Genomic DNA, 21,462 nt, shown 5'->3' with positions numbered 1-21,462 from the left:
GAGGGAGAAGAAAATGCAAGGCTGCACAATTTGATTTATCACAATCATGGTAATGAAGTTGATATTCTGGAATAAATGATTTACAATTTTCCTGAGGCTGCTTTGCTGCATGTATTATTAGCGTAAAGGAAGCCATGAACTTTTAATCTGATTTTTCATATTTACAGATGAGAGATAACTAATAAAGTAGGATACAGGGAAATCCTTTTCATTTTGCCTTGGGCAGGGGCCCAAAAAAGACTGCTTTGAAGACTCAATCACCAAGAAGCATTTAGAAAGAAGACAATAGCATGCAAAAAGCCTTTTTAAAAAAATGCTTTTTTCTTATTACTATTATTTGAATGAAAACAAAAAGGGCTTATTTAAAATAAATAAATCATTGACAGGAAAAGAGTTTAGATGAGTTATTATAATGTATTTATTAGATTTTAAGACTGGCTTTTAAATTTCTTTATCCCACTCTGTTATTCCGACATATTGTTTTGGTGGATTTATGAGTAGGGAACTTAAAGGTTTGCTAACACTGAATAGTATGCCCCAGGAAAATAAGGAATATATTCTTCATTTAAATGTATGAGATAGGGTGGATATCTAAGCTATTTTAGTAAATAATAACTTAAAAATGTAATTGGACATGCTGGCCCCTTTACATTGTGATTGCTGATTACCCTAAATTTTAAAAACACAAGATTTGTATAAGCCTGTTATTTTAAATGTTATTTTGTCTCATTTATTCAATTAATAAAAGAACATGTTTTAAGGATGAGTATATAATATGGCTGTAGTATAAATTTTTTTCCCCTCCACAAAAAAAAAAAAAAAAGGATTTTTTTGGTGAGAAATACTATAGGCAAGACTGAACTGATTTTTAATAGATTCCAGAGGAACATAAATGACTAAATCCAGGGTTTTTAATGGTCGACGTCAGAATCTTTTTCAGGCTAACTTTAATTTCCTGACCCCAAAGTCAGCATGACACCCCTAAATATAATCTATAACAAACCTTTTCTGGTCTTGGTTCTATTCAAGGTGTCTTCTTGGGAGACTTTTTCTTTCAACAGTATTTGGTGGGTAAAGCCGCCCAGCTCTCTGACACACAGTAGGCGGTTCTCCTGTACCGTCACTTACTCCAACAGGATCAGTGGAGGGGGAGTCTTCTTTTTTCAGTCTTCTCCCTTCTGAAAATGATCTGGTTCCTTTTTTGACACATGCATGGACCTGGGAGTAGGTATGGGCAATTTTAGCTAGCAACCACCTTTATAACTGTTTTGAACACAAAAATTTGAATTTTGATGTCATCCAACTTTAAATAATTTGAAATGAGATACATCTATAACTTAAATGTTGAAGAAATGGGAAAGGGGAAAATTCACAGGTTAAAATTAGCTTTTGGCTCACTTTATTATTCTTGAGCTGATATTTCTGAGAAAAAAATTTAGTCGCTATGACATCTAGTGAATTTAGGGTGATGTGCATGACTTAAAATTCAACAAGGGAGGAAAAACAACAACCCTATGTTGTTTCTTAGTCAGTTATTCCTAAGCTTAGTTTTTGGATCTAGTGGTTTGTAAATTTATATTTACATGAGAAATAGATATTGTTGACACCAAAGAGTTCTAAAAGAAGCTTGTGTACCAAATTAATTGTGCATTGCATAAATAATTTTATGTAGAATTAAAATAAGCTGTTAATATTATGCTTTAAAGCTTCATTGCTTTAAAATACTGTGAAATTGTATTTCTGGTCCATAATTTAAGAACACGGTCACTTTTATTTTTCAACTGCTTTCATAGCTCCTATTACTTGATACTCGTAAGTATGAATAAACAATTATGAAACCTTTCACATGCTATAGAATATACTTATTAGTACAGCACTGCTGTTATTTAGTCATTATATGAAAAACCCACCCAAAGTTTTTGTCATTGAAAAAGCAAGCCCTGGGCATGATGAAACTTTTGGGGATGGTGGGCATGCTTGTTATCATGATTGGTTTCATGGGCATATTCATATGTCAAAAATTATCAAGTTGTACACTTTAAATGTGTGCAGTATATCACATGTCAATTGTGTTTTAGGTTCCCAAGTTTCTAAGAGTGGAAAACTTGGAATATTGAAGCTTTCCTTAGAATGTGTTGGCATGTCAGTTTCCTCAACTTCTCCATATGTGATAGGCACTCAGCATTTTAATTAACATTTGATTGATGTTTCTACTTCCCTATTCATTTAAATTTGGAGAGACCCTTAAAAACCAAATATCTGTACCTGCCTTCCCTCAGGGGAAATTTGAGGAAAATTTGTGCTGTCAGCTTTTCATTCCTTCTCTTCTTTCCCCTATGCCTTTGCATCTCATGGGCCTTGCACAAGTGCCGGTACTCTGGATTTGGGGGCAAGATCAGTTAATTCTCTTTTTACAATATTAAATTTGCTGTTTGTTGATCAGCTGCTTTTAGTTCATATGCTCTTTAAAAGTTATTTCAGTACAATGATTATTGAGCTCTAATGAGTAGTTTCTATGATTTTTAGAATGGTTTTAGAAATGAAAATTGCAAGAGGGATCAATGAGAAATATGATTTGCAAAGCAATTTAACATTACTTAGGAAGTGAAACATTTGGATGTTCGATATAGATGGGATTTGACACCATACCTGAAACTGAATTTTAAGTAAGCCTTACTGTTTTTAAAGTAGTTGAGTTTTGAGCTCATAAATGGTAAACTATATTCAAAAAGTTCTGAAAACCAAGAACAGTCTATAATTTCCTCTAGATAAAGCTTATTTCAGCATTATTTTGCTAGCTCTGTGTAATCATAAAAACTGTGTGTGTGTATACTTACATACACAAAAAAACTATATGTGTATATATGTGTTTATGTATAAATATACACATACACACAGGTACATATGTATGTGTTTATATGTGTGTATGTAGACACATACATTCTTGATTTCACATTTTTTCAGTTCAAAACTAGTTTTGGCAGCAAAGGTTATATACTCAGCTGATAACAAATATCCTAGTCTGATAGATGAAGAAGTCAGGGCTCAGTATTTAATAATTACACCTGGACAGACACTAGAGTACCCTGTGGGGACTTCTACTTTATAAAATTTCAAAAGGCCCCTCATTGAAAAGCCCACACTGAGAGGCACTAACTACCATGCCTGTGGAGCATGGGGTAATTGTGGGATGTCCCCTCAGCAGCTGCCTCTGGCTTGTATTATGCCATTAGCTAGACTCGCTCCAGGATTCCTTGGAAACTGTGTGCCTACTTGAATAATTTATTACCCAGTGATCAATTATTCATGACTCATTATTACAACTGAAATAAAACCTAAAGGTGGAATCATTCTGCCACTTATGAATATCCAACATATCATCAGGAGATTGCAGTAGAGGTTTAAGCCTCTGCAGTCCCCACTGCCTGTTTGTTTCTCTGAAGGAATTCCAAAGAGAACAGCCTTCTGAAACGGAATCAGAGTTGATGAAAGCAGTAACAAATGACTCCCCGCTGGTCGTTCTGCATTGGTTCATCTATTCATGCTGTTTGTCTTTTTAATTCTCATTTATTTACACCTAAAAGTAAAATTTCAGTTCGAGAGAATTTAGGAGACATTTATGGCACTATTGGTTTATTAAACTACCCAGGGGGTAAACAAGGATAGAAAATATGGCTTTAGACTATCTTTTCTAGGATAAAATTCGGGTACCTATAGTACATTTTTATTGGCATTAGTCATATTGTATTTGCTTATTCCGTCAGAGTTAGATCTGGGTTGTATTTTATTTATTTATTGGACCATATCTTTTATCTAAAGAAAAGCCATGTGTTTTTCACATATATAAAAATCATTTTAATAAAAGTGCTGTGAAACAAAAGGAACCTAATTATTATTATTTTTTTTTTATTCAGGGAACATCATAGGAAATTGTTTGGTTTAAGCCAGACTGATGATGATGATGATGATGATGATGATGATTTTTATAATCACTGACCTTTTAAAAATGTGTTGAAAATAGTCGAAGAGTTTGAAATTCAAGTTACTTTGGGCTATAAAGCAGAGGCTTGGTTTGCCTTTGGGATGTCACTTTTGGTTTATCCTTGCATCCTCTGGTATTAAGGAGTGGGCAGAAGTATGTGACAGTTTACATTTTGGGTTGCCATTTCAGTGTTGTGGCACTTTTTGTGTTGTCACTTCCAAAATTAAGTAAGTATTGATTTGAGCATTAGAGTTCTAAGAAACTGGGCTTAACTTTGCCATGTTTAAAAAACCCCAGCCTATTGATAAAAACTCCCAAACTGCTAAGCCAGCATTTTTAAAGTAGAGGTTCCAAATTTTTTTTGTGTTGATGTTGGTCTTCCAAATTCTAAATGGCCTAAACCCATACCTACTAACATAACTATTAAACCCATAATATTAACATATTATGTCTCAGATAAACCACCAAGTCGGAGGTTAAATATGGATTTAATTTTACTGTTGTGAAAATATATAGATAATTTAAAAAATTTAAGACAAATATAAAAAAGAATAGCATAAAAAGTTTGCATGATTTTTGAATTTTTAATATAATTTTAATAGATTACACATTCACATGGCTTAAAAATATAAAAAGGTGTACTGTGTAAGTCTCTTCTCACTCTTGTCTCCTTTTTTTCTGAGTTCCCATCCTCTTCCCTAAAAGGTAACTAACTACTATGGATCATTCCAGAGTTGATTTATACATAATATAAGCAACTCTGGAATATAGATTCTTATTTTTGCCCCCTTCTGATAAAAACTAGCATATTATACATTTCTTTTCATGCATTTTTCATATGCCAAAGTATCTCGGAGATCTTTCCATGTTACTATATAGAGATTGTCCTCATTCTTTGTTTTAACAGCTGTATAGCATATTCCATTGTATGGCTATAGTATCATTTATCCACTTTCCTGTTTATGTACATTTGGGTTGTTTTTAATCTTTTGTTATTAAAAATGCTGCTGCAGAGAATAACCCTGAACACTTGTCATTTCGCAAACATGTCACTATTTCTTGCGTGGATTTTGAAAAGAAAGCATGACATTTCAGAGAGGCAGTCCCATTCCAGGCATATGAGTTTATTCCTCTTCTGTATTAAGGGTATTTTTTTGGAAAAGTTTGAGAAGCACTGCTGGAAACTTGTTATTGAGGCCTAGTGGTGGGATGATGTTTCACTTTCTGAAATAACTTTGCTGTGAAGTGACAGTGACAACAATATTACTTTGCCAACCTGTTTTCCTGGAGGTGATATATGAAAATGAGTATAAATCTGGTGGCAAATTATTTATAAGCAAAAATCACATTGTCAAATTATCTAGGTTGCTTGTAGGCATTTGGTGTAATGACGTATTTAGAGCTATGATTTTTTGGAACAGGCTCAGTGTCCTCTTACCTTAAGCCCTAGAGCACCAAACACTGGTACCTTTGACAATGTTAATAGATGTTCTGTATAAAAAGGAGTTCCATGATTAAACAAGTTTAGAAAACACTAGTTTCTACAAAGTTAAACCAGTTTTTTTTTTTTTTTTTTATTACTGAGGGACTCTTCAGAGCCTTAAGTCTGCTGGGATAAATTGTGACTCTTCAAGAGCTTTTCCCAAATTTATTCAACCACTGAACTTCCTTCTTTTTTCAGGCCACACTTATTAGCACTAGTGTACTGAGGAGCCCAGCTTAAAAAATGCTCTTTATGTGGGACACCATGGACGTCATGCTGAAATTAGTGGTCATAAGCATATATGGTATTTAAATTTACAAAAGATTCAGTAAGGGCAATAAGAATGAGTTGCTGTTTTAAAACTGACCATTATGAACAGCAGATGGTGGTAATGTAACATGCAGATCAACTATTAAGATTCAGCAGTATTTCCAATGGTAATATTAATTCAGGGCCCATAATGTCATCTTCATTTAATTAAAGTCTATCAATATTTTAATTTCACTGGTTAAGTGAATAAAAGGCTAAAAATACGTTAGTAACATACTTTTAAATTCTTCCTAGGGAAAGCAAAAGTCGAAATAAATTTGGAAAAGTCTTTGATCTTCACAGACTATTTTAACTGGCATGAAATAGGTTTGGTTTTTCTTGCCATCTGTGTATTAGACGCACATTTCCTAATTTATGTGTACACGAAGATGTATGCAGGCTCTGTTTTTTGTTTTTTTTTTAAACTTTAAATTTAAACAAACTTAACTCTCCAGTGTCCATGAGAATGGTGAAGTCTCATTCAACAAGCATCTATCTGGTAGCTGCCAAATTGGTGAAGCAGCTATCGCATTGTCATCCAAGAGCTGACATTTGGGTTGAAAATAGGATGTGAATGCAAATAGCTCTGTTAGAAGGGCCAGTGGGGTGAGAGAGATCAGGTCTCTTATAGGCTGAGAGAGATCTGGGCCATTTCAGTTCTTTTGAGGTCTATTAAAGACTTTTGTAAAACAGGGCAACAAAAAATGGGATATATTTTAAATTTAAATTTAACAGCAAACATTTAACACAAACATGCAATGCATGTAACTATACTACTCACAAAATAATTATAGAATTATTATAAAATTTAAGTTCTAGTGTATTACAGTTGGGATGGTTCAGACATGGGAAATACATTTAAAGTGTTGTGGGGAACATGTCAGAACTGTCGATATGTCTCTGTGATAGAGGGAATAATTTGGCTTGGAGTTCTTGTCAAGAGTCAACATTCAAAGCCTTTCATAAAGCTGCAGCCCTGAGCAAAAGCCATTTTGGCCACTTTAGCAATAAGCTCTGATGCAGAAGATAAACCTACAGGAGCTGCAGGGAAAGGAGGCTCATTCCGGGAAGGACTTCTGGACCCACCTGGTGGATGTGATATTGCTTAAGATGGCCCATGGAGGGGCTTTATGACTTAGATTGATGGGCGTCCCCTAATATGTGAAACCACAGTTCGAACTTGCTTTACCTTTCTTTCCAGAAAGAAAGGAAGGGGACAGGAGAGCTGTGTTGTCTTGCTGTTCTCAGGTAGGAAAAGGGTCACTCTTTTTATTTGAAGATCTATCTCATCAGGTCCTACAGGATAAAATAAAAGGATCCATTTTATATCAGCCAAGTGCTTAATGCATCAGAGTCATTCAGTCAGTAACAATTAGGAAGGAATATTTACCTTAAATAATCTACAATGTGAATGTCTTCGTTCGATCTTTGATCAATGGATAGACTGCTAACAGTGTTACGTGTTGTCCTAGGCATGAGATACAGCAGCGAACACAACAGAGTCTCTATTCTCGAGAGGGGGATATTCTGGTGGGGCTGTGGAGAGACAATGAATAAAATTATATAATATGCTAAAGTATATTGTAGAAATATAAAGTGGAAAGAATAAAACAAGGGAAGAGGGTAGGGATGGTGGATCTGTGCCTATCTGAAAAATGCTAGTCAATAGTTCATGTTATGTTTGGTATTAAAATGATAGTAAATAGTCACTCTGACAAAAACACCCAAGGTAAAAGATTAGAAGAAATTTTGGAGCAAAAGCCATCATTAAAGATTTTGTTTTTCCAGTAGCAGAGAATAATAACATTTTCCATATGTTTATATTTCCATGTCTGGGCACTGGTGCAGAGATACTAGTGTACTGTATTATTCAGTTCCTTTCTCTGGAGAGTTGGGAGCCATTTTATAGGGAAATAAGGATGACTGTGGGTGGGGAGAAATGATGCTTGGGTTTTCATCTGAAGAACTTTAACTTCGTTTCGCTGCCTCAATGTCATTGGAGACTCATAGGAAATCTCTGGCTGGTTCTTTGTCTCATCGTGTGTCTGCACTACTCTGCTGAAGAGATTTCACACTGTGATGAATGGGTGCTGTGGTATTGGAGTGGGGAGATCTCAGAAGGGAATAACTGCCCCTATCTCTGCCCTTGCAGGTAGGGTCTCCCTGGGTATGTTAGGAGGTAGGTATTTTCAAAGGGACATTCAATTTTCCAGGCTTCAGCTTCATTCAGTTCCTGAAAAACTGTTGTTCCTCCAGCTGTGGCCGACACACTTAGCGTGTCTTTCTGGATCAGAGTTAGTAAAATCCTCTACTTGGAATCTGAAAGCCTCTAGGTACCTTCATTAATGGTTTCCTTTGAGGAGTAGGTAGGTCTAATGCAGAGCTGCGTCATTAAGGGCCCCCAGTTTCTGCCTTAAGAGAAGATAACAAAGGAGGTCAGAGCAGATGCTCTGGCCCCCAATTTCAGGGAAAACAGAACCAGCACTGGATCAGAGCTATTTGTTTAGATATTGAAGGGTCTCCTCTTCAGGCTGAGGGCTAAAAGTCATTGGTATAATATCTGGTACTGCTTATCATTGTATTTTACATAAATAAAACCCATTGACTCATCTCCATCTCTTGATGTCTCAAAGCCGCCATCACAGTTCCCTTAAATAACTTATACTACAGTATACACAAGAGAGAGAAATTATCCCTAACTTTAGACCCTAAGACAGTCTAACCTGTTAGTTCTCTGATCTTCACAAATGTGTCTGTCTGGGTGACAGGAATTATCCCTCGTTACAACTGAGCTAATTGAGGAAGAGGTATAATCACATTCAAAGCTAATGTGTGCTTGAGAACTGAGAACGAATTTAAGATTTCCTGTATCTTAATTGAAGATTCAACCGTCGAATTTTGAAAACAAACTATAATTGATTAAGGATGAGGTATTTAATTTTCTTTTGTCTTAATTTCCTATGAATATAAAATTGATCAAAGTTGATTCTGAAAGTCTCAGAAATTTGTCTTTTTATATTGTTTTCCATTAAGAATAATATAACTTTTTCTTTTGAAAAACTGAAGTACTTCAACAGCATCATTTCATTTGATTTTATAGTAGTTCTATGAGGATGCTTCAAATGAAAATCCAGGTAAACTACACAGTATCTCTAGTTCAGGAGAACCCTTAATTAACACTGAAAATGCATTTTCAGATTATGTTAAGGAGAAGCATTATTTTTCTTGGTCCCATGAAAATATATTTAACTCATTGAAACCGATGAATTGCTTCAATTTTATTTCAAAGTACTTTTTCTGGAGCTGGAGTTTCAAATACAAGAGGAAATTCTACTATGTATATTAACTCTGGTTTTTTTTTTTTTTTTTTTACATACATTCTTCAAGAGTTAGGGTAAAATTATTATGACTTAATGGTCATATTTTCCAACAATAATGGTCATATTTTCCAAGTTAGAATTATAGAAGTGTAACCCACAAGAAGTAAAACTGATTTTGAGATGTAATAAAAATCCCATCAGAGAGTCTCATCATTCATTGAAGTTCTGTCAGTGTGTTTCAGCTCTTGCATATAGTTCTTTCAGGAACGGAACCAAATTAAGATTCATCCAATGGTGTGAAGTATATGTGTTTAATAGCATTTGTATCAAAGTGTGCACACAGTTGATTCTTGTTTGGTCTTTTCTACTGAAGCTAGAAAGTTAATTTTTAAATGGTCCCACTGGTGGTAGCATAACTCTGAGCATCCGATTTGCATCAACAGATAAAGATGTTTCAGTTTCTGTAAATGTTCTATGGCCTCTTGACTTCCTCATCTATAACCATGGTCTCGCACCCCTTCCATGTTAAGAGCATACACAGCATTGACAGACACATAGGATTGACAGATTGGAGCCCTGCCTCACTTTATCAAATGTGTAAAAGCAAAACTGACCCAGTGACCAAGAACGAAGTTAGTTAGTTTAGCAAGAGTCAAGTATAAACAGTTTTTATGCTTGAATAACACAAGCAGAAGTGGCTACACAATTTTCAGCACCCCGGTACAAAATGAAGATGCAAGACCCTTTGTTAAAAAAATAAGAAGTTCAAGGCAATGGCAGCAGATTATTAAACCAAGTGTAAGACCCTTCTAATCATTGAGCCCTGTGTGACTGCACAGGTCCCATGCCCATCAAACTAGCCCCGGACACAGGATAGCATGGAGATTGCTATGTGGACAAGGAGGAGCAAATAGAATCTTCCCCTGAGATGACAGACCTATGGCATAGTTCAGTAGCAATCAAAAGAGTGGAACTGTTTTGGTTCCAAGGGTGTAAAAATAATGAGCAAGCATAAAGCTATCTTTTTGGAACAGATCTTTATTACCTCGTATGAAATCTCAGACATATAGGTCTTGGAGACCATGTTTAAGGAGAGAAAAATATGCTTTGTCTTGTCATTGTTAACTGGCTTTCATTGTTTTTCTCATTGAGGCAATTTATCTAGCCTTCTGATGATTAACTTAGTTGATTTGGTAAAATGTTCTGGGGCGAAGGATGATGGATTTAAATCTAGGTGTTGTTTCACATTCCCTCTGTTTCCTTCCCTTCTTTTCGCTGTTACCTGAGAGCAAAATGACCTCTAGCTTTGATCTTTCCCCCATTATACAGTCTCATATTTTCAGGGTCTAAAGGAAACCTCCATTTGAATATCCAGGTGATGTCTGAAATTTGGCAAATCAAATGGAAAGTATCCTTTTTTTTCTGGTAGTTACCACCCCTGATTCTGAAGACTGATAAATGGTGTCACATGTGACTGCCTTTTCTGCCTACCACATACTCAGTGACCTGCCAATTCTTCCTCAAGAAATCTCCCAAATTTACCTGTACTCTCCACTGTCAAGTTACAATAGGCCTTTATAATTTTACATCCGTAGTAGCTTTCTTACTGGTGGGCTACTCTACTATTTCCTCAAGCTCAAGGATAACCATTTTGTAATGGTTATAATGCCACTTTCTTGCTAAGGATCTTACAGCTCTAGAATTTCTTCCATCAGACAAAATTTAAATTAAGCCTCTCATTCAAGGCATTCTATCAACTGGATCCCTTCCATCTATCTCAATTGTATAAATTATTATTCCCCAGCATGACCAATCTACCTCCTCTCTCCATAGGAAATACACACACATGTTCTCTTTCAGTAGAGACTCAGTTCATTTTAGATATAACCAATACCAGGGCATGTTATTTGATTGTAAGGCAGAATATTTAAAAAAATTCAACCTAATAGAAATAGCATACTTTCTCTACAAGGACCACATGGCATCCTATATCTCACCCAGTATGGGACTCTCTTCCTCAATTTTCATGGCAAATAGGCCAGCCAAACTCAGTTGCTACAGCTTGATGAGGTAACATTCTCCCGCAGATGAGTCTTGTCCACCAGTCCCATTTCTGCAGCCTAGAACAGCATAGATCACATGTTTACCTCTGAATATATCACAGCTCTTCGGACATTTAGAGAATCTTTGGTTCAGTTAAGGCAGTAGTTTTCAGACTTCAGTGTGAGGTAGAAACCACCTCAGGACTTTGTTTATATGTGGATTCCTAGGCCTGAGCAGGGGAAGTTTGATCCAGTAGGTCTCAGCTAGGATCTAAGAACTTTGGATAATTCTGCTACAAGTGGTTTATTACTTCTCTTTCTCAAGTCCCCATAGTGTGCCCAGGTTTGGATCAGGGGCTGGAGATATAAAAACAAATAGGAATATACATTTCTCCAAAGAAGATGTACAAATAGCCAATAAGTGCATGAAAAAATAAGATGTCAAATATCAAACCACAATCAAAACCTCAATGAAAGATCACTTCATAGGCACTAATATGGTCGGAGTGAAAAAAAAATAGATAATAAGTGTTGGTGAGGTTGTGGAGAAATTGGGACCCTTGTACACTGCTGGTGGGAATGTAAAATGGTGCAGCCACTTTGCAAAAACAATCTGCCTGTTCCTCAAAATGTTAAACATAGAGTTACCATATGACCCAGCAATTCTACAACTAGGTGTACACCCGGAAGAAAACATGTGCAGAGAAAAACTTGTACGCAATATTTATAGTAGCATTATTCATAATAACCAAAAAAAATGAAACAATTCAAATGTCCATCAATTGACAAATGGATAAACAAAATGTAGTAAATCCATACAGTGGAAAATTATAATTATAAAAAGGAATGAAGTAGTGATAGAACATGGGTGAACCTTGAAAAGATTATGCTAAGTAAAAGACCACAAAAGACCACATATTGTATAATTCAATTTATTTGAAATATCCGGAATAGGCAAATCTGCAGAGACAAAAATCATAGATTAGTGGTTGCCAGGAATTGTGGGACCTGGGGATGGGGAATGACTGCTAATGGATAAGAGATTTCTTTGGGAATATTAATTTTCTAGGACTGCCATAACAAAATACTACAGACAGGCTTAAACAATAGAAATGTATTTTCTCACAGTTCTGGAGGCTGGACGTCCGATATCAAGGTGCTGGCAGGGTTGGTTTTCTTTGAGGCCTGTCTCCTTGGCTTGTAAACGGCCACCTCCTTGCTGTGTCTTCACATGGGCCTTTCCTCTGTGTGATAGTGCGCATGCCACTGATATCTCTTTGCTCTCTTCATATAATGACACCCATCGTATTGGATTAGAACCCCACCCTAATGGCCTCAATTTATCTTAATTATCTTATTAAAATGCTTATCTCCAAATAACTAGTTATATTCTGAGGTACTGGGAGTTGGGACTTCAACATATGAACTGGAGTGAGTGGGGCACAATTTAGCCCCTAATATATTGCTGAAAATGTTCTAAAACTAGTGGTAATGGTTTCAAACTTCTGGGAGTATACTAAAAACCACTGAATTGTACACCTTAAAAAAGAGAATTGCGTGGTATGTGAAGTATACCTCAGTAAAGCTGTTAGGAAGAAAAAATAAAACCAGATGGGACATGGCTCTTACCTTCAAAGAGTTTACAGACTGGTCAGGCCAACAGAGGTGTAAATAGGCACTTTCAACTCTGGGCGGGGTGTGCTAGCTGGGGTGCACTTAACCTCTTTTTATAGAATGGAGACGGTGTTGTAGAAAAGAGTGTAGGAACCAAGGCTACAGGATGAAAGTAGATCTTGCAGAGAAAGGGTAGAGAAAGGATGTCCCAGGCAGGGGAAATAGTGAGTTGAAGGCACAGAGGTGTGAAACCCTGGCATATACAGGAACCGTATGATATAGTTATCATGTCCCTTCTTATTACAATCTTCTCTCGATTAACATTATCAACATTTTAACCACTGCATAGAGGTTACATTAATCATGAAGTGGAAAAGGCCTCAGCTTTAAGGTCAGACCCTTCTGCATTTATGCCTCAATCTTTTCATTTAATTTTGGACAATTATCTAAAGTATCAATTTCAGTTTTTTCACCTGTAAAATGGGAAAAATGATGAACTATTTCATACAGTTATAGGTATTAAATAAATGGCACAGGAAATATTCCTAGCATGCTTTCATAAGTTATTGCTCAAACTATGTAAGCTTTGCCCCTCTCGTTTCTCTATTCTGTGGGTAACCTGATTTTAAGGCCCCTGAAAATCTAAATCATCCTTCCTTGGGTTAACTTTGGTGACATTATTCCCTTTGAAATGAGGTTCCCAGGCTCCAACACGAGGGGCCTCATGGGACTGAGTATATTCATACTAAAACCTTTCAGGCATTTCCAAATCAGTTTGGAATCTCAGGAGCTCTGTTAGCAGTCATGTCATATTGTGGTCTCACTGAATTTTGAGGGGCATCTAGGGTCCTCCTCATACACTACCATCAGAGTTTTATAGATGAGCCATTCTACTCTTAAGCCAGGTTTCACTTATCGTAGATATGAGGATTTTATTTTCCCAGCTGTAAATATAGAACTTAGGATTATTCTTACAAAATTTAACTTGGCTAATTTCTACCTCACATTTCAGCTTCTTCGTTTGCTTTGAAACATCGACTCTATCTTTGTCTTTTGATTATGTTGTCTAGCTTTGCATCTACAAACTTGGTAAATATGTCTTTCTGAACCTTCATCCAAGTCATTAATAAAATGTTGGTGAATATATTATTAGGAGTGGATTCCAGTGGCATTACAAGAGGGAGCACCGGCAAAGTGGCCTGAGACCCAGGACTCTAGCATGTTTGGTCCACTTGTTCAACCAGCCATGAATCCACGTGAAGATTGCATCTCTCCCACATTAAAAGGATATCACAAGACTCTTCTCATTGACATCTGTTAGCATGACTTGATCAGATGGGCTGGAATCATGATACACCATGACTAATTGCTTCTCTCTGATCTACCAATCAAATAACCCTCTCACAAAAAGAAATTAGGTTAATTTAGTATGGCTTATTCTCCATAGCCTATATGCGCCCCGGCTGGCCTCTGCCTCATGTTCTAAATGCTCACAAGCCATCTGTTTAATCCTCAGTTCTTTAGCTTTGCCAGAGATTCATGGCAGTTATATTGCTCTACAATTTCCGAAAGAGACTTTTCATGAAAATTGGAACACGTGCTTTTCGGGGGAGTAGGCAGGAGGGCACCTCCCCCTTTTTTCCTGATTATTCATATCGTCAACCTTGGTGCAAAGAATGTCTTCAGGTTGCAGCTCATTTGGGTCTGACTTTGTAAACTCAGAAGGCAGGATCCCGTTCTGGTGAGGTGCCCAGGATTCAGAAGTGGGGTCTCAGTTTTATTATTACTAAGTGTAGTTTGCCACTATAATGACTATATTGACAGAGTCTTAACCTGTCTGTATCTCAGTTTCTTCATTTCAAAAGTAAGGATTATAATAGTTTCTTAGCACAGTGTATGCTGCCAAATAAGTGCTCCTTATGTGGCATTTGCTGTTATCATAATTAACACCAATATCACTAGTTTAGTGGTTGGATGTTCTCTTATGATTGTCTCATATCTTGGCCTTTGGTTTTCCTTTTAGGATATTCATTTCATCCTTTTAAAGTGCATGATACTTTCTTACAAGTTGTAATTATTTCTCTCTGCTCTTGCACTGGATTGCAAACCTCTAGAAGGTAGAGGCTGTGCCTCGGGCAAGTAAAGTATCTTGCTTGGCTCAGGTGCTCCATATACATGTCCTGAATTTAGAAGATGGAATTAAGGTGAGAGTTGAAAAGCTTTTCTTAAATTAGACATCAAAGTGCATTATTTCATATGTAAATTAGAATTCTGTTTCTGAACGAGTTCTGTTTAAAATAATCACTGATGTCCTTTTTGGGAAAACCACCACTGCTATGTGACTAAAATGAAAACTGATTTATGTCATGAAGGATCCAGAGACTGAAATACCCTTGGACAATAGGTGAGAATTGCATCTATGACATTACCGTCAATAACAGCAACAAATAGTAATAGTAGTAATAATCATCATGTTTCAAGAAGTTTGGAATTAAATTTGAAGCTCAACCATGACAACAATTTTTGGCCAGCGTATTTGTGTTCTTTTCCCTGTTTCTTATTTCCATCTGCTCTTGCTGGTCTCACTTTTCCATTTTATTATATAAATTATGTCAAATACTCTGTGGAATAAGGCTGGGTATAAACACATGAAAGTAATAAATTATGTAACAAGACAGACTTGAAGGCTCAGTGGGCATCCGTACTTATCACTACTGGGAACAGAACAAGAGGAAAGCAACACAAACCACAGTTTTTAGGATGTGGGCCAACACCGTAAGGGAGATTTTCCTAATGGCGTTTTAAAACTGACTCAAGTCTTTGGGGCATGTTGGTGTTGGCTGTGGAGGGCAGTTGTCAAGTCTCGCAGCCTCTCTGGATTCCACTGTCCTCACTTGGAAAGGTGAGGGAGCTGGACCAGCAATGGTTTTCAAACCTTTGTTGTCAAATGAGATCTCATGCTACTTGGTGTGGGATGGGGACACATGCCCTCTTGCTTGGGCTGTTCTTCAACACTCCCCGCCCCCGCCCACCCCTCAGGCTCTAGAGAACTCTGGGGCTCTTCAACACTCTCAGCCCTGGCAGTCTTCTGGACTCCTACTTACTCTACACCTTGCTGCCCAAAGTGTGCTCCCTGGACTAGCAGCTTAGGGTGGCACCTGGGACCTTGTTAGAAATGCGGCATCTCGTGCCCATCCTAGACTTGTATTGGACCAGATCCCCCAGTGATTTGTATGCACGGTAAAATTTAAGAAGCACTGTACTCTAAGTTCCTGTGTCCTTTCTTTGAGGCTTCTTCAGATTTCAGCTTTTTGAGTCTAACGATTCTTTTTCCTTTCATTGTGTAACATGACAACACTTGGGTTTATCCTCAAATAAATTCCAGAGTCTTTAGGAACAATGCTGGTGGATAGCCATGCTCAAGACACTCTTTTTTTCAGTATCGTTTGCTCCGTGTTATGACCTGAGGAGGCGATCTTTGTGCCAAGTTCCTGTGGAATCCTGGAGCAGGCAGGACAAACTCTGCACAGCCACCTCTGTGAGATGCAGCAAGTACGAAGGTTCTGAAGCACTTTATTTAACCGGCTTCCTGTTACTCTCCTGCTCTGAAAAATGAAGCCTGTGTAATGAGAGCCAGGCTAGCCACGTGTCCCCTTGTCTCTTCCTCTTCTTACATGGTCGACAGTAACTTTTTGTGTGTTACCAGTCAGTGACTAAATCCATAGGCTGTCATTCAGGGAAACTAGTAGTAGATTCTAATGTGAGCTCTGTCAGTAGGTTAAGCCACGGCTTTCTGGTGCATAAAAACAAATTTATTTAATTTTTCTTGGGATAAGTACTCAGCAAAAACATAAGACCCAGAATCATTTGCTTAAAGCCTCAAATGGAAGTATGCTAATACAGAGCCTTATTTTCTTTCCTTTCTATCTCAAAATTTAATACAGTAACAACTTGGTTTATGCTATAAATTAAAGAGAGTTTTAGCACAAGTCCAATTACCATGATGATGAAATAGAGACTGAAATTTAGAAGTATAGATTTTTTGCTATTTGGGCTGTCTTAATGTTAACTTGAGGCTGACCAGCACTAGCTACCAAAAAGATTAGGGAATTTTATTTCACTGAAACCCTAGATTATTTTTCCATTTTATATTTGGAGCACCAACCTTCTTCTTTTCTGAAGCATAATTTTGTTTTACTTTAAGTGAGGCTTATCCTTTGTTGGTTTTACCTAGTCAAGGAAATAGAACTAATTGGGTTTTTTGCTTCTTAAAATTCAGCTTGTCTCTGTGACTTCATTTCGTGGTAGGCTTTGCATCACGTCTGCTTATCATATTGAAATCCACAACTCTGGCATTTTTCTGTAATGTTTAAAATGAAAACCTGACAGGAATTCTGTATTAGAATGTTGCATTTTGAATATTAACCTAACATTAATTGTAAATTTGGAGCATATAATAATCATAACAAAAGCTAACCTGATTATCTACGGTAAATTATTTTTTCATATCCTTACTGACATTGTCATGCTCCTTAATTTCCTTGCTGACATAAACAGGATTTTTGTTTGCTCTAAGCTCAGTATCTTTCAATATGTGATAGAGTAAACAAGTGATTTGTTTCAATATTTATTTTTGTTTTTAAGGCATCTGAGTTTTGCACAATTGAACTTTTTAAAAACTGGCCCTCACACACACACACAAAATCATACCTGCAAAATTGTGGCACCTGAGTCAACCTTAGAAATGTAGATTCTCTACCTTGCTAGGACAGGCTAAGGCCTGAGAAACCTTGTCTCCTTCTATATTGTTTCATCTCAAACCTCTAAATCTGAGACTCTGTTACTGGCAAAAGCTCTCGACTATTGGAAAGATTTCCATAACACTCAAATGATAATTAGTGAAAAACAGACGTAGCTTCATTAGTGCTTCAAGAGCCAAGACCATTATTCCATTTCCTATGGAGAGGTTTTATTTTTTTGTTTTAATTTTCTCTTCTTTAATGTTGAGGAAGGGACCAGTAGAGTTGGTGCTAGGAGTTTTTGTTCTTTGAAAAATGGTTTGAAAAATGAAAGAGTTTTAGAACTGTCTTAGTTACTAGACACTGAAGATATATCTATACTAAAACAAGAGAGGGGAAAACTGTTAAGTTTGGAGACAAAAGTCTGTTTTTTTGGAATTGTGGTCTGTTTCCTCCTCCTAAGAGGTGAATGGTGGCTCTGCTGTAACTTACTGTATGACCTTGGATAAATTACTTAATTTTCATGACTTTAATAGGTTGAGGTGCTTTGATGGATCTGCTTTTTGAGGGCTTTGTCTAGCCTTAAAATTCTAGAAATACATAAAATAGATTCCAAAATTGAAAAAAAAAGTTGAATAAGAGGACAGGATTAGGAAAACTGGGTAGCTTTGTGCTTCTCTTGTGCCAGGTCATCACGGTAGGTATCATCTTTGAGATATTGTGAAACATCTGAGCAAAACCATTTTCCGGATTGCAATATCTTTGCCATTTCTTTTAAAATCTATGCTAATGTTACTATCAGCTCCTATGGGCAAATCACTTTCTAGGTAAGGGCTATTTCAGCAAGTGCGTTAGGAAGCAAATTTTTATTAACTTCCATTTTGTTATGGATGCCCAGCATATAAGTTGATATATTTCCATAAAAAAAAAATCATACATGGGAGTTGTGACTTCCACTACTTTTGCAACAGTGCTTGGTGTGCTGTTGGTTTTGATCATTTAATAGTCAGCAAACATTTATGGAACACCCACTATGTGCGAAGACTCGTGCTAGACCCTGGGGATACAGAAACGGACAAAATGTAATTGTTCTCAGTCTGAGGGTGGAGATCAACAAATAAATATGGAAATACATAATTGTCAAACATATAGTTGCAATGGTGGAGGTAATGAGTAAGCTGAACTTTGAAGGGTAAGGAGTATGTAAACTTGGCTCTGTTCGAACACGTCAGACACTGCCAGGTGCTGGAAACTTTGCAGTGAATGAAGTGTGACCTGGCTTTTAGGGTGCCCAAAGTCCGGTAAGGAGCTCATATGTTAGATGATGATGTCACAGGATGCAATGGGAGCACAGAGAAGAGGCCCCTAACTTAGCCCTGGAGGGGTCAAGAAAGACTTAGCTGGAAGCTTCTCACAATGTCTCAATATGAATAAATGTCGTCTGCAGTTCTTGAAACTTTGTTTTACCTTCTAGAAATTGTAATGTCCAACCTTATGCTTCTAACACCTAATGACGTCATTCTTAATTTCTCAAGTTTGGGACTTCAGCCTGTGTAAAACAAAGTAATTCTTTATACTGGTAATTGTTTCTATGTTCTCTATCTCCAGAGAATTATAGAAAAAGGAATATTTATTATTATTTATTAAAGTATGCTTTCTTAATTTAGCAGGGGGAACATGAGAGTGGGGGAGACCAAATATTTTAGAAATTCTTTTTTTATCTGTTTTTTGACTTATATATTTTATTTTATTCTTTTTTTTCATTGTTGAATTATCCTTTACTTTTTTCTTTTCTTCCTTGCCACTCATTTTAGATTACATCCTGATGCTATCATAACCTCTATATCTATAATCCAGAGAAGGAAGGGAACACTGGTAGAATTTTAATCATTTTGAATCCTGATACTTTTTGATAACTGCTAAAATTTTTGACATATGAGAATTTTGAATTAATGATTAAAATTGTTTTCAAATTATTTAAAGAAATACCATATTGTCTTAGTTTTCAGATTTACTAATAACAATTTCTAGTCATTTATCCAAAATTTTTCCTCACTATAGATCTGTTTTCATATAGTTCATTGTAGTTTATCATGAATTTTTGAAGATTCATACCAATGTCCAAGTACAAAAGAGCCAAAATATACCTTTTCCATTTAAATTAGGAGAACTAGTGCTTTCTAAGTCAATAAGACATAGCCTTTGATCTCAAGGGGTTTTGTTCAAAATTTTATATACAGCACAGCTAAACCCGACTTCATCCTTTGGGTTTTCACAACCATAATCATGTAAATCTGAGTGGAGCGTTTACCACATTCTCCACCTCTGCTTCTAATCTCTTCTTCTTCGAAAGTCTCCTCTTCCTTCGTGTAACAAAGTGTTAGTACACAAATGTCTGAGGCCACCAGAATGGCTTCAACAATAAGACTTCTCTCTCTACCAGGAAGTCTATAAGGGAGAGCAGTTCAAGGATTGACGAAGTTAGCAGCTCACATCATAAGGGACCTCGGTGTCTTCTCTTTTCCATCATTCAGCCTGTCCTCTTAGGGTGGCTTCCTTCATGAACCCAGCTGGCTGCCAAAGTTTAAGGAGTCACATGAAGATGATAACATGCAGAAGAGTTATCATTAAAGTGTTATTAAAAAAGAGTTTCGTCCCATGCTTTTTTTCTTTTCTTTTTTTGTCAGTAAGGAACATTTTTCTAAGAACCCCCCCAAGAGACTTCTCACCTCTCACAGGCCAGAATTATATCACGTGTCTAAACTAATCACTGGCAAGGGGCATGGGATTACAGGACAGGCTTAGATTAATTTTGATCGTCCCAGGACCTGGGGAGAGGGGCCTCCTCTCCAGAGCATGTGATGGTGGAGGTGTGGGGAGATGGGTAGACAGTCATCAGTGCCCCTTAAAATAATTATGCCACAATATTCGATGACCTTGCTCTTCTGTATAAATAAGAACAATAGAATCGGAATTGCCTGACCACTTGTCTGGAGGTATGTGAGAAAAGGAGAGGGAAGAGGAGGAGCCGTAACTGGATTTGAGGAGGAAATTCGAGTTGACTCTACTATGTCCCTGGTGGTAAAGGAAACTTTTAGAGTCTGTAGAAAGAAGCTCCAGAAATCTGTCTACAGTGAACAAGAGCCACTCGTGTTTTGGCTAAAAGGAGAGGGAGGGGCAATTTGTGTTCAATGAACTCTTTCGTGAGACAGCCCCAGCAGCTTTTATAGAGGCCGTGATTTAGAAATGGAGGAAATAGCCGCCTTGTGGTGAGTGTACAAATATACAGGGCTTTTCCAGCATGGCAAGAACAAATGTGGCTTTTGCAGATCCCCATTAATCAGTACTCACTCATGGTTTTATTGTCTTGGCTACAAACTCTTTGGCCAAGCCCTGGAAGAAAGGCTTAGCACAAAAGAGCAGTTAGACATTTTATCTCTTCTCTATATGACCTCCGAGGAGCCATCTGGAAAAGGGCTTGATGTCACCACATCAAAAGGGCTTGATGTCATCCTGTAGCAAGTTCTGATCTTGCATTGATACTAAAGATTCTCTGCAGAGAACCTGCACCAGAACTGTTTCCAGCCTTGAGATGTATGCTCAAGCCATTTCTATTGTTTTATTTATACAGGTAGAAAAGGCCTTGAATTCACATGATGAGTAGATATTTTTTATTCAGGCAGTTTTTGTCTTCAAACCTCCTACTCCTGAAAGTTCTGTTTACTCTCTTCTGTTACTTCAAGGGAAAGAAGCAACTTGCAGAATTTGTTTTGTTTTGGTATTGAAACACTGCATGGAAGTTGTCACCACAAATGAGAACATAATCTAGACAGAAGCCAAGAATAGCATATTTACCAACCAAAAGTTCCTGAAATACTTCTACTCTTATTTGTTCTTTGTTTATTATCTTATTACTATTTATTATTAATTATTTATTCTTTGCTTATTATCTGTATGTGATACTCCTTATGCT

The 21,462-nt window shown here is 36.9% G+C and overlaps 1 protein-coding gene across 7 annotated transcripts in view; it reads left to right on the top strand.

Moving 5' to 3' along the window:
* Window positions 1-21,462, top strand: part of NEK11 (NIMA related kinase 11) — a 202,726-nt gene that overhangs the window by 10,770 nt on the left and 170,494 nt on the right. The window lies entirely within an intron of this gene.

The sequence above is a fragment of the Pteropus alecto genome, unplaced genomic scaffold, assembly GCF_000325575.1.
Source record: "Pteropus alecto unplaced genomic scaffold, ASM32557v1 scaffold92, whole genome shotgun sequence".
In the NCBI taxonomy this organism is placed as follows: domain Eukaryota; kingdom Metazoa; phylum Chordata; class Mammalia; order Chiroptera; family Pteropodidae; genus Pteropus; species Pteropus alecto.
Note: the sequence above shows the minus strand (reverse complement) of the source record. Positions and strands in the feature narration are given on the sequence as shown.